The 14,544-nt window shown below is 37.8% G+C and overlaps 1 protein-coding gene across 1 annotated transcript in view; it reads left to right on the top strand.

The window, feature by feature from the left end:
- LOC128741555 (uncharacterized) overlaps nt 1-14,544 on the top strand; it is a 51,660-nt gene continuing 37,116 nt past the window's right edge. The window contains exon 1 of the mRNA XM_053837464.1: nt 1-601. The gene's annotated coding sequence lies outside the window, so the exon portion shown is untranslated. The remainder of the gene's footprint in view (nt 602-14,544) is intronic.

Here is a 14,544-nt window from a genome sequence, read left to right as displayed (position 1 = left end):
GTCGTAGAGCTGTGTTTTTCTTGTAATGAATTATTACAATATTCATTGATGATAAAGTATTAATTAAAGTTTGGTGAACATGAACTAATTATGATGCGTTCTGTCAGAAATGTTGTGTGGATTACTGCTCTTGAAAAAAAAAAATTAAATTCCATCCGTCTGCCATTAAAGAAGGCTTACCTTGATAGTGAGTATAGTTATGTTTAAGGTGGTGAACAAACCGAAATTGTGTTAGTGAATAGCGGCTGATGACTGTCATTCCTCTCTGTGCGCTGGTGTTGGCTATCCAACACCGCCTGCTGGTTGCTGCTCTTGCTGCTACGCTTAACAGCATACGAGACAGATGGCTGCTATATGAGTGAAAAAATCAATCATATAAATCTTCGTTAATTACGTACTACGTTTCTCTCCTCTATCACAGAACTTGTTTAATCTTAAGTTCAGTGTTGGCTTTTAAAAAACTAACTATCTCGACTAAAATATGTGTGAATAATCTAAAAAACTGCGTGCATTAAAACATTTAAGTTGTGGATGTGGAGTTTTGTTACATAGATAGAAATGAGTACAATTTAAGCACTTAATGTTTATGGAAACGAGTTTGGTAAGTATCCATGCATTAATCAAATTTAACCGAAAAATGGCAATTATTTATATTTCCTATAATATTTTAGTGAATCAAACAATAAAATATGTATTTTTGCTGTCAGGCAGGCATATTCAACGATTCCTTCTACAAATTTTATAATTGCTAATTGTTTCTAATATAACCATAAGTATTCTATTACAGAGCGCAAATGTAACAGATAAACGCCACACTAGTTGTCTAATTTTATTTAACACTTTTTGAACAGTATGTATACATTTATCAAACTTCGGACAGTGTATCTGGTAGTAAAATAATATACCTACCCCTGCCTTTTTCCATTCGTCTTCTTGACTAACTGCTGATGAAGAATTTAAATGTAACCAGAGCGAGAAAGCGAGAGAAAACTTCAATCCTCCGTTTTATTACACTAATATTTTCCTTCTCCAAAACCTGTAATACCTGTGCACATTTTAGTTCTGCTAACGAGTTGCTTTTGCTTGTTTTTTCGACGCGAATGAGAAGAAAGCCATGCTATGAAACGTGTAGGCAAAAAAACGATTTATGATTATTTGATTAGTGCTTCATTTTTAAATTTATGTAAATACTTTTTCTACCGCAGCGAACTACCAGCTTCATGGAAACAGAACGACGATAGAAACTGATGGCAATGGCAACAAACTCAATATTTTTACATACATATAAGCTGCGTGTTCCGATTGTTCATGTGTGGATGTATATTTTAGATTTTTATTTTTATTGTACACTGCTAATAAGAGGCTGTCAATCTAGATCATAAAATTGACAACCTTCATTAGGATAAGCATTTGCTTACTACCTGAAAATTTTTAATGGATAAAAAATAATAAATTTTGTGAAAAACAGCTTTTAAAATGTGGTCCATAAGTCTGTTTTTAACGTAGAACTAAATTTTGGTTTAATATATTACTGTGCACTTTAGGAACACAAAAAATAAACATGTAACGAAAAAAGATTACGTTTTGCACGCTTTATAACTCAGCCGTTTTTCAATGGATTTCAGACATTACAGTAATGTTCCGATTTTGCCAGCTCCCGATTTTGTCTACCCCCGATTTTATCAGCTTTTAATCCTGCTTTTGTCAGCCTATAAATTTTGTTTAATTTTTGTGCTTTTAAACATGATTTATAAAACTTTTCAGTCTGCTTGAAGCTATTCTGATTTCCTGGGGGGAGTTTTTGAATAAAACTATGCCTTGCGAGTAATTTGGGGTTAAAATTAGGGTATTTTTATATTAACACTAGATATACCAGCATTTTAAATATACCTATTTATACCAAAACCAGTCAAAATGACTGGTGGATAAGAAACGGTTGGTGAACGTTTGAATAATGTGCAACTCAGACCCCATAGTGGTCCTTAGCCTCTTATCTAGCAACATCTATCTCCACTTCCTCGTTGCAGGGTAAACAACCTGTTTTGGACCCCATCTGCAGCTGTACATAAATTTGACACTTCCATTTGATTTTGCTGTAAGTGTCTAAATTATGTACAGCTACAGATGGGGTACAAAATAGGTTGATTACCATATCAGCCGGAATACGAGTAACCTTAGCGGAGATGTGGAAACTAAGGTCGTATACCGACAGGCAAGGAGGCACTGTCTTGTCTCGGCACTAAACGATGGCAGCCCCATCATGAGGGCTACCTGGCTACCGAATCATAGCCCTAGTAAAGCAAGCTTTTTATATCTAAAATATTACGAAATATCAAGAAAATTCAACTCGGAATATTTAGCATGGACAAAGGCGATGAAACAAGGATTTGGAATGGATGCTTTTTACCTGGAACTGTAAATCACTAAATTTCGTGAATGGCGACAGGATGTTGCTCATTCAGTTAGAACCACAGAAGTTTGGCATTGTGGCACTACAGGTCTGTCGCAAAGGCGGGAAGGTGTGGGGGATCCGTGGCGGCAAGGCCCAATTTGACCGAACGGTGGAGCGACCAACGAGCTGGAAACGGGCTTCGTAGTGATGGGCAGAATGCAGGATCACGAGAGGATATGTGTGTTGAGGATAACAGGCCGCTTCTACAACTACACCATCATAAACGTGGACTGGCCACACGAAGGTAGACCCGATGACGATAAAAAAGCATTCTATGTCCAGCTGGAGGCAACATACGATAGCTGCTCGCCACGGGATATTATCATCATTGGGGACATGAACGCTCAGATCGACAGGGAAGCAATGTATAGAAAAAACAGCCAGCGATGCATCAACTTTGTAGCTTCCCGAGGCCTGGGAATCAGAAACACATTCTTTCCCCGCATAGATCTACAAAACCACCAGGAGATCACCTGACCAACTAACATTGAGCCTAATCGACCATATTCTCATCGAAGGGCGGGTTTCCTCGAACATCACCAACGTATGCTCCCTACGGGTTACGGATATCGACTCAGATCATTACCTAGTAGCAGTACACGTGCGCTCAAAATTTTCGACGGTATATACCTTGCGACAAAGCCACCCTCCTCGGTTAAACATTTGGTAATTAGACTATCCGCAAGGTGCTGAGAACTACGCCCGTACTACGCGCCATCCTCTGTGACCAGGTTGTTCGACCCTCGAAGATAAATGGAGCAGGTTACGTTCGGCCATAAGTGAGGTCGCAAAACGCCAGAAGGAGAGCTAGCATCACTATTTAAGGCTAGTGAGATGCGCAAGTTCTATGAGAAGGTGAACCGATCTCGTAAAGGATACACACCGAGGCCTGACATGTGTAGGAACGAGCAGGGAAACCTGGCCACAAACAAGCGCGAGGTGGTTGGTGAGTGGAGGCAGTTCTTTGATAGGGATCTCAATTGCGATATAGCAAAGGGTAATGGAGCCTATAGGCGTTTCGACTTCCGATCTCAAAGAGATCCGGCGAGAAATCGGTCAACTGAAGAATAGAACCGCCGAAAAGGACAGACTCTCGACAAAACTCTACAAAAATGGTCAAGAACCATTAGGAACAGCACTTCACTGAATAATTTCATGCTACGGGCTCACCGTTCTCCCGAAATGCTACATTTCTTCATAGAATCTTGCACCAGTCATTTTGACTGGTGCTGGTATAAATGGCAAACGTAAAAATTATATTTGTTACTAATATATATAAAGTAACATTAAGTTCATAAAATGTATTCTCTACTTATAGCTACAAAAGTCATAACATCGTTTCTAAAAGCAAATGCTATATGTTGTAGAAATTTCAAATTGAAATTGCACGACCAGTCAAAATTACTGGTCTGGTATATCTAGTGTTAAAAGTTCTACAGTTCCTAAATAAGCGAAGATAGAGGTATACTATATTCAGCAATGATGTGTATTTTTACTATTTGTACAACTTTGTAAAACTTGAAAAAGCCATACAACAACTACAAAAACAGCTTAAGTAGAAAAACTGATTTTAACGATTTTTCATATATGAGAAATAGGATTTTTCTCTTTGCTGAAGAGATAGAAGGTTACTATCTTCAGCAAAATTTCTTGTAATAGTATCTATAAAACTTCACCGAACACATCAATGTGTTATATTGTAACTGAAGAAAAATAAATTTTTTTTTGCACTTTCAGGGGTTTAATCAAAATTTGAATTTCACTGATAGACGGACGATGGACGATAGAACTTTTGATTTTAAGAAACTCTTTCGAAGGTTCCATAAACCTAAAACTCAGTTTTCCGTCTCAAAGCTCTAATGCGCCCCAAAAACGATCTGGACCAATGTGCTGTGCCCGGTTGATTAGATTGCGTTAAGCAATCGGTTGGTCAATTGAGGGTAAAATTTAATTTTTAGTAGAAGTCTTCGATCTTAAGTCTTGAATTTTGAAAAAATGTTCGAAAAAAAATTTCCCGATTTTGTCAGCCCAACGGGACAAAATCGTAACATTACTGTATTTGCATTAATCGATCAGAAACTTTTCTATGCATTAACTGACAGAGAAAATATCAAAAATTGATTGAGGAACTATTGAAATGAGTATATATATCAGGGACCGCCAAGTTAGCTTCGGGTTACGATGCTGGCCTAACAAGCCACCCAGGTAACCAAAAGGCATTAGTATAAGCAGTAAATCAATCGTTTATTAGCATCCCTGGCGTTTTATACTGCAGGTTGCTGTTTATCAGCCTTTTGACTGCATAACTGTTGTAAATTGGCATCCACAATTCCGCATATTTTGCCAAAGTAGCATTTAAGGCAGCTTAAATGCTTATTGACTTGCATTTAAATTGTATTGGCAATGTTTATTGGTTACCTGGGAAGTCGTCGTATGTTCGAATCTCGGCTGGGAGGTGATGCTATCAACCTTTTCGCGCACTTAATGCAGGCTAGTGGGTACACTTTTCGACGATGTTTATTTGCGTTTAGGAACTCCGCTTGTGTACGCTTGAAGGTTTTACAACAACAATCAAGGGTGGAAATATCAACTTGACGTGAATAAAGTTGCCAAAGGCATGCCAACGTTTTTCTAAAGTTGAACCCACTAGCCGTCATTGTCATTATGCATGCGAAAAGGTCGATAGAGTCAATAGGATCGTTGCACTAGCCCAGTAATTGTCTACCCATGTCTTGCTTTAACAGGTACAATCAAGAATGAACAAATCAGCCAATCACATGCAAGCACGCTTTTGCTTTCCAAGCCTGAAAGGAATTTAACGTTTGTCACCTGGTTTGTAGTTTACAGTTAGTTATTTAAAGTTACCTGGTGCTAAACACGCATAAATCTTCGAAATGCGATATCACTGATTGGGCGGTAATATAACATTTTGCCATAAACCAGTTTCTTGAAGCCCACTTCCCTGTACTTAAATACCCACAAGGGTACTTAAGTAACAAATCTAACACCGCTTAATTCTATTATGGTATTACGCAATACCAACATGATATTAGTAAAAAAAAACTTATAACAAGCTATAAAACCATAATTAAAAGGGAATGCGTAGCAATACAATGACAAATGAGATTTTTGCATAAACCGTATCTTTTTACATAGATGTACTCTACAAACAACAAAAATTTCGAAAAAGTAGGTTTATAACCTGCTTTTTTATGTTGAATTTTTGGTTTTGAACTGAATGACCATTCTGTTCCGCATTATAGTGATCTATGTACATGCGACTTGTTAATAATCAATATTAGACTACTTTCCACTTCAAAACTACATTAGAACACAATACATATTCGACTTCTGCCCTTTAAACCAGAGGGGTCCTATTCCTATCTTAACGAACGGTGTTTGACAGTCGACTTAACGATGGCGCTATTTCGAAAAAAGTGCCCACCTGACAGATAGATTTGCTGCCAACATTGTCGAGTGAAACGTATGCGATAACTTGCTGTCTCGTTTTTGCATGTGCTGAGGCGCCATCGCAAACCCCTGATTTAAACCCTTTCATCTGATACCCATATTTTGGGAATTTTGTATTATTTTTAGTCATATGCGGTCATTTGCAGAAAACCGAAAGTTTTTTATTCTAAAATGGCGTCACAATACGATATTCCATACCCAGTCGTCATACTATTTCACCAATACCAATTTTACGGGGGTTTTGTATCATTTAGGCCATTGCAAATCAATTTCAATGTTTTTGTCAACCCCCCCCCCCCCCCTCCCCTAAAAATAATTTGTAGGATATGAGTCAATTTTTTTAAAATCAATTGTCTGTGGGCTCTACAATCTGAAAAACTCGAAAAATGAGTATACAAGTTGAGTTAACGCTTCTAGCACGAAATAGAAACGGAAATTCGAATAATGCAATTTCCGAAAATCGTCCAAAAAAATTTTCCTTTGTTTTTGTCTTTTTGTTCGTAGATTTTTGCATAGAAAATAATAACGTATATATTATAAGCAAGAATAGATTTGGTTTTCACGTTTTTCACGTTTAAACTTTAAATAAAAATGATTATACTCTTATACTCTTGCTTCCAAAAACACATATGCCAAATATGGTTCTATTTGATTAATTAGTTCTCGAGTTATGAGGAAATTTGTATTTCATTTGTATAGAGCCCCCCCCCCTCCTAAAGAGGGTAGGGGTTAAAATTCAATATAGAAAAAATTCTTGCCTTCTGAAATCTCCACATGCCAAATTTAATTCAATTTGTTTGATTAGTTCTAGAGTTGTGGGGAAATTTGTATTTCATTTGTAGGGGAGCCCCATCCCCTCTCCCCTCTTAGAAGGGGAAGGAGTCTTAGTACACCATAGAAAAGAATCCTGCCTTCTAAAGCCCCCACATGCCAACTTTGGTTCAATTTGCTTGATTAGTTCTCATTCAAACGTTAGATTTCTATTTTCGTTTCCACAAAGCGCTACCCAAACCCCGTATAGTAAACAAAGACGTAGTCCTACGTTAAAATTATTTGAAATTTTCATGGAGAATGTTCAAGGTGCGTTGTTTACACTGTGTGAGTCTTTTCATCAGGTGTGCAAAATCTGAAAAATGGCGACGAAAGAACAGCTCGTTCGCGAAATAATTCTGGAGAAGTATACATCAAAAGTGAGAATTTCACATCGTGTCATCGATAAAAGTTGGGAATCCCCGGTTCTACGGTTTCTCGTGTCATAAAACGGTTCTAAGAACGTCGGACTGTCGATCGTAAGGCAAGATGTGGAGAAAAAGTCGTCTGTATACTGTTAGGAATAACACCCGCTTAGTTGGGACTTTCGACGAGAAATCAAACTCCTCCGATCGACAAAATGTGGCAAAATGTCTTAGCAGAAGTTTCGTGCAGTAGATCACAGATCGAGCTTGAATAAGTACGTTCAAGGTTCAGTAGGCCCCGACAGGATACGGTCCCACAGTGGTCAAATTTTGAAAAAACGCGGACATTAACAATTGGGTAAAAAATGCGTAATTTTTAAAGGGTGGTGTCTTCGGAGATTTATTTATTTATTTATTTATACCGCTCAGTTAGCTTCGAGGTACGATGCTGGTCTAACAAGCCAGTCGTCGTATGTTCGAATCTCGGTTAGGCGGTGCTTGCTAGTTAGAGTCAGTAGGATCGTTGTACTGGCCCCGTAATTTTTCTGTACTCTAACAGCCGGCTGCGAAGTCTGTCGATAAAGAAGGGTAATGTCTAAAGACGGTATAAACCCATGGCTTTGCTTTTGTCCTCGGAGAAGTTTAATAATAAAATAGAGCGCATCTTTTTGCACTACTAGGGTGACCGTGAATTCACCTATTAGGGTAATACGAACTTTTGTTTTTTTAAATTTCAAAAAAAAAATTTCTTCAAATAGTTGCAGAGCATAATAAAATAAGCAACTTTGCTGAATACATTAATTATCTATCTCTTACCGATTGCGAAATATAATGATGTGTTAAAAAGGACTGCCTAAAAATCAATTATGCTCAATAACTTTGCACACGATTTTTTACTGCTTTCGAGTGTTCTATAAAGTTATTTAGTATGCTAAAATACACATTTTCGCTGAAGACTGTTTGTCGCTAGGACGCATATTTAATAAGTAATAAAACAAATGAAAAAAAAATTGCAGTATTAAAATTTTTTTTGACGTAGGACTACGTCTTACGGCAAGTTTTGAGATAGGGTGTCATTCCAAAAAATCGAAAAATGCGAGCGTCACGAAAAATGAAAGGTTTTGAGCGCTAATAGCTCAGCGGTTTTCCGATCGATTTTCAATATTCTTACACCAAATGATCGGAAAATCTTCTAAGAATTGACCCAAATGAAGAAAAGTCTGGATACTTGATGTTGAACTATTGAAAAATTGAAAATAATGAACCTATGTTTTACCAGAATTCTCGCTTCGTGATTGGTTGGAAGATTCTTTACGATGATCTAAACCTATACCAATTTGATATCTGTGCTTGGGAAGTAAGCCAAAACAAGTGACAGTTCCCTCATTTCAACAAGATTTCTTAACACCGCGGTTCAACCTAGACCATTTTGACGTCCTTGCTTGGGAAGTACGCCAGAAAGAGTGTCAAAGCCCCCTCGTGCCAACAGATTTCTTACGAACGCGATTAAATCTAATCCAATTTGATGTCTGTGTTAGGGAAGTGTGCCAGAAAAAATGTCACAAGATCGTTGTCCCAACAGATCGCAAATTCTTTACTGCGAGACGATTAAACCTCGGCGAACTTGATATCTGTGTTAGAAAAATGTGCTACAGCTGTAGTGTTCGGTTATAATACGACTCTGTATGAATACGCATGCTTGCCGTTTCATTAGAAGTGTAGTGGAAAGATGTGCTGTTGATAAAATAGCATTGAATTGGTAAAATCCCTTCAACGTGGGAAACCATGGATAATAAAAACAATCTTTAATTTCAGTAAGGTAGCAGGAAAGCAATAGTTTGTGTTCTTGATTTTGTTAAATTGTTTTCAAATGCACAATCTTTTGAGAATTAAACGTATGCAATGGTACTACTTTGATAAATGTTACATACAACGCATGTAGCATGTATATATGTTGCATATAGCATGTATACATGAAGAATCGAATGATTACAAGCATGAATACATGCCACTGTCACTACAAAGAGACTTATGTAGTCCTGCATCACCTATATATGCGGTCGTGTCTTGTACACAACCCCTCTGATTTTTTCAGTTTCGGGCGGCTTCACACAAACCAAACAACCATTAGGTGAAAGTACTATATTTTATCTATCAAAAAAACATATATTTCCATCAGGCGCACTCCAAGGAATCTCAAAAAAATCAATTGAAAAATGTGTTATTTTTTGATAAAAATTTTCACATCTTTTACATACCACTGTCCTACGATTTTCTGACCGAATTTGGTTTCATGCCATTAAGCCAATGACGTGCTGGACAGTGGTATAAGGCATATTCTGTCGATTTCGTGCCGAAAGATCTTAACTCCCCTTCCTCTCCCTGATACTCCGCAATCGAGAAAAATCAAGAAATACAATGAATTATGAAGTGGAATCTTCTAAAACGTCTCAAAGTGCCCAAGTAACCAATAAGCATTAGTATTAGCAGCAAATAAATCGTTTATTAGCACCTCCGCCGTTTTATACTGCAGGTTGCTGTTTATCAGTGTTTTGACTGCATAACTGTTGTAAATTGGCATCCACAATTTTATTTAAATTCTTGTCGGTAACTAGCTACAAATAAGCATCGTCAGCACTATACGAGGGCTAGTAAAGTAGCCGCGTATTTGGCTAAAATAACATTTAAGGCAACTTAAATGCTTATTGGCTTGCATTTAAATTGCATTGGAAATGCTTATTGGTTACCTGGGTAGTCAAAACAGTTGAAGCTGTGAAGAAAGCATGGTTAAACATGCAAAAACATGTCGATTTTGCGGTTGTGCAAAATTTTATGGGTGGGATTAAGTTAAAATATGGGCATTCTATCTGATACGGAGGCAATTGCAGTTTTACCGTGGACACCCTTTATAGAGGCAACAAGACTCACCATTTGAATCAAAACAGTAAATTTCACTATTTCACTGTCAAATGTCACTGTGGCCCCTGAATACCCAGATATTTATCATGTAACACATAACTCTAATAGTTTCTGTTCTCACAAATTTGAGTTTAAAGGCTTTAAACATACAAGTATGTTGTGCAAAGTAATATTAGCACCAGCAAACATGTTGGTGTGCTTTTGGGGCCTTTAAACTCAAATTTGCCAATAAACAATTTTCTACTTGCGGCACTCGAATTTTATGTTAGGTGATAATTATCTGAGCGCTGAATATTTGACAGGGAAATTTCCCGTTTTGATTCTAACCGTGAGTGTTGTCACCACCGTAAAGTCAACATATTGTGTTGATGCATACGTTTCACTTAGTACTGTACTCGTTTAGATCTCCCAGAAATGCTTTGGCAAAGGTTCGTCTAATGTTTTCTGGGCACTTTCATCTATCGCTTTATGATCTTCCGACTTGCAGCCCGAATATTTTGGCTCGGCTGGCTTCGAAATAAAGCCTTTGTTTATAAAGCCTCAGCTAAACAGCATTTGAAAAATTGGTGTATAGGACAATTGTAGGGTTAATTATTATCTACAATATTGTTGAAGAAAGTATAGTTTGACGCTATGGGGCTGCTACCCTATTGGTAACAAAAAGAGTACACAATTATTATGACAATGTTTGGATATTGGATATTGGATGGAATTTTGAAAAATAAATTGTTTTCACTTTATTGTTCAATTCGTAGAAAAATTTCTGATCGATTGATACGTGTACTAGTGTTCGACATCGGAACGAAAATTGAAGTCTGGGTTCCGGTTCGGTCCGATTACAAATCGGAACAAACTTTTTTAGTCCGATTTCATTCCGGTCCGATTTGGCTCTGTTACGGTTCCGGTCTTCAATTTTCGTTCCGATGTTGAACACTAACGTGTACCTTTCGAATTGGTTGGTAAATGACTGCGGAACGAAAATCCGTTTTCTATTTATATTAGAATCAAATTGTAGAAAATTTTATAATCGGCTGATGCAAGATTCGAAAAAATGACGAAGTTAAGTGATCAAAGCCTCATTTCTTGTGAATTGTGCAAGATTTTTTTTATTCCCATCACATTTGTTTAGTTGTAAGTATGCAGTTAGCGATATTTTCGTCATTTAACAGAAAATACTACGCTTACTAACTGCGAATTTTGAGCATATTGTTTCATATAATAGACTTTAAAGTATTTTTGTTTTATATATGGGGAGGTGTCTCTGTTCTTATTAGAGTTTAAGTTTTTCTGTTAAATTTGATTAAAAAAATGTTTTTCATTGATATGTGCAAAATACTCTTACAACAGAGTTGATTGCTAGAACGATACGCAAACGATTGGATTCATATTCTTGTACAGTGGACACTCGAAAAAGTTAACTCTCTGAAAAGTTAATTGTTCAGAAAAGTTAAGCGAATTTTTGCTCTTATGCAACACTCTAAAAAGTTAATTATTGGCTTAACTTTTCTGAGATTGAAATTATTGATTGTCCAAAGCGTCCATTCACACAAGTGTGTTTTTCTTCTATCTTTATTTCTCATTTTTCGGTTTATTATCGCTTTTTCACAACTTCTTAACTGGGATTAAATTAAACTCTTGTACCGGACAGTTGTAGCAAAAGTTCAATACAGGCATATAGTTGCTTCAAGATTTTTGCTAACATATTGGAAAAGCGCTAATATTGACAAAACGTCGTAGACTACGAAAAACCAAAAGTAAACTACAGGGGCGGACTGGCCCACCGAGCAACCGGGCAAATGCCCGGTGGGCCCCAGTAAAAATTTCGTTGTTACACAATATGAGATTTTCCAAAATTTTTATTTCCCTGACTTTTAAACCAAAATTTCTATTTCAATTAAACTTTTGCTACGACTCGCGAATGTTCAATTGCTGGGGCCCCATGATTCATGAAATTATTTAAGTTGAGCTGTTGGGGTTCAAGCTCCGAAAATATTGCCAGCTTCAATTCTGAGTATTTAAAAGTAGAATTAGTATTTCATCCGCAGTTATTTGACTACTTATAAATATTGAACTGTCGGCGTAAGCTCCATACTCAGTTTACTTCAGTGGCGACGGTCCGTTATCGATCCTGCGCCGAATGAATTTTGGTCCTCCAGTACTCAATCCTACCTTTCTACCTTTCTTCAAACCCCTCGAACACCAGCTGAACGTGCATCATCCTCGATAGCGCACATCTATCAGTGCGATGTCTACTCCGAAGTCTACAGCCTCTTCTTGATTCTCTGCTTAAAATAATTTTGGCTACTCTTTCGTCGGGCATTCTAGACACGTGACCAGCCCAGCGCAGACTGCCACACTGTACTATCTTCATTATAACAGCATATTTGCATTCTAATCTTAATATAGCTCGTGGTTCATGCGTCTGCGCTACACTCCATTTTGGATGTTGCCAAATTTTACGCCAAAACCCCAAGCATTCGTCGATCAGCTTCTTTTAGCGTCTATGATTCATGTCCGTAAAGGGCCACCGAGAGGATTAGTGTTCTCTAGACCGTCAGTTTTATGCGAATTTGCAAGCCACGGAACTTCAGCTACAAAATGTAATGCATGCGTAAAGGCCAATTCGCAACTGCAATTAGTCGTTTTATTTTGCGACTTACATCGTTGTCACATGTCACGAACATACCAAAATATATTCAGTTCCTCTTCGACAGAAACACCATTTGGATTTCCACACCATGTACTTCGTTTTGGCGGTGTTAATGGTAAGTCCCAATTCTCAATAAATGACCTAAAGGCTTCTTTCGCTGCTCTACGTTTGATTTCGGTGATATCGACGTCATCCGCAAAATCAAAAAGCACGTGAGGTCTCATCTGCTATTCTGACTTATAATTTTTACTCATCCAGCGGCACACGAATCAATGTAATTGGTTCTGTGGAAAACCATGTCCTAGCGTTAACTGTCACAGCTCATTTCGTTTGTCTGAATCGTATGCCGCCTTGAAATCCATAAAATATTATGAGTCTGCAAGTTGTACTCCCGGAACTCGTCAGTTATTAGACGCAGGGTAGATATCTGATCCATCGTGAAGCGACCCTCATGAAAACCAGCTTGATACTCGCCGACCTGGCTGCTACCGTCGTTTTGTCAGTAAGCACTATCAATGCACATCACAGGTATGGCAAAATTCTTACACCTGACCGTTTTGTAGAAACTCCGTGTGTCGTTGCTGGACTGGCGAGCACGTGCTCTTCGTACTCGCGTTTTTAGACGGTGGGCTCTTTTTTCCGCAGCTCTACCAGATTCGCGCAGAGTCTCGGGCATTCCTAATATTGGAATCGTGTGAAGAAATTCTACAGAGGATTCGGACAGAATACCTTGCTTATAGAAGCAGGATTCTTATAGGAGAATCCGAAAGTTTAATCCAAGGGATAGCTATAACTCGTCACGGGAATCGCCTGCACTATGAGCTGTTCTGTTCTGACGTGTAGACGCAGTAAGCTACTCATATATATTGAACTATTGACATCCTATCATTTATCATGCAAATCAAATCAAATATTCACGCTGCGGCAGATCCTCCAAAAAGTCCATGAATACAGAATTCAACGCACAATTATTTCATTGATTTCAAAGTTGCGTATAATACCATCGACCGTAAAATCATGGCCATTCTAACCTCGCAAGGGACTTTATTGACGTGATGGTCCCTCATATGGGTTGTACAACATGCCGTTGCAGGATGTTATGAAAGGACCAACACACAGGCACAAGCTTCAGCAAATCTAGATAGTTCGTCTGCTTTCCCAATGAAATGGATATTTTCGATAGAACAGCATCTGTGGTGGTGGCTGAACAAACTAAAACTCAAAGTAGCGAAGATTGGGTTGAAGAAAAATGCGTCTAAACTAAAGTACCGTGAACCGCTAATATGACGCACGCACTAAAAGCTGGTAACTCGGTCCTAATAACGACTGAGTTTGTTTTGTTTCGAGCATCGAGCCGCTATGCTGCCCGTTCTCTCGATACTCGACACTCGACAGTGCCTGAAATAGCGCCCATATTCATTCGATTTACTGTTCTTGTAACGCTGATGTCTATTGAGTAGATGTCTTTTTTTGTGTTAATTTACTATCATGAGAATATCGCAAACTGGGGCCCCTAATCTCAAAGACCCGGTGGGCCCCTAATCTCAAAGGCCCGGTGGGACCTTTGGCTCCCAGTCCGCCCCTGGTAAACTAATATAACCGACTATTTTAAATTTTATTGAATTTTAAGTTTCATTTTATCTTGCTACATATTTCTTTACATTACAACTTGCAGATACTTAAAAATGTGTATCCTGTTTCTGAGAATATATTTTTCACTTTTGTATTTATCATTTTCAATTAGTCTTAGAACTACTCAGAAAAGTTAATATTTCGAAAAAGCTAATCGACCCATTCCCCAATCGATTAACTTTTCCGAGAGTCCACTGTACTATGTATTCTGTAATATTTATTACAAATATTTGAAAGTACATACA

This window comes from Sabethes cyaneus, chromosome 3, assembly GCF_943734655.1.
Source record: "Sabethes cyaneus chromosome 3, idSabCyanKW18_F2, whole genome shotgun sequence".
Lineage (NCBI taxonomy): Eukaryota > Metazoa > Arthropoda > Insecta > Diptera > Culicidae > Sabethes > Sabethes cyaneus.
This window is presented reverse-complemented; position numbering and strand designations above follow the sequence as displayed.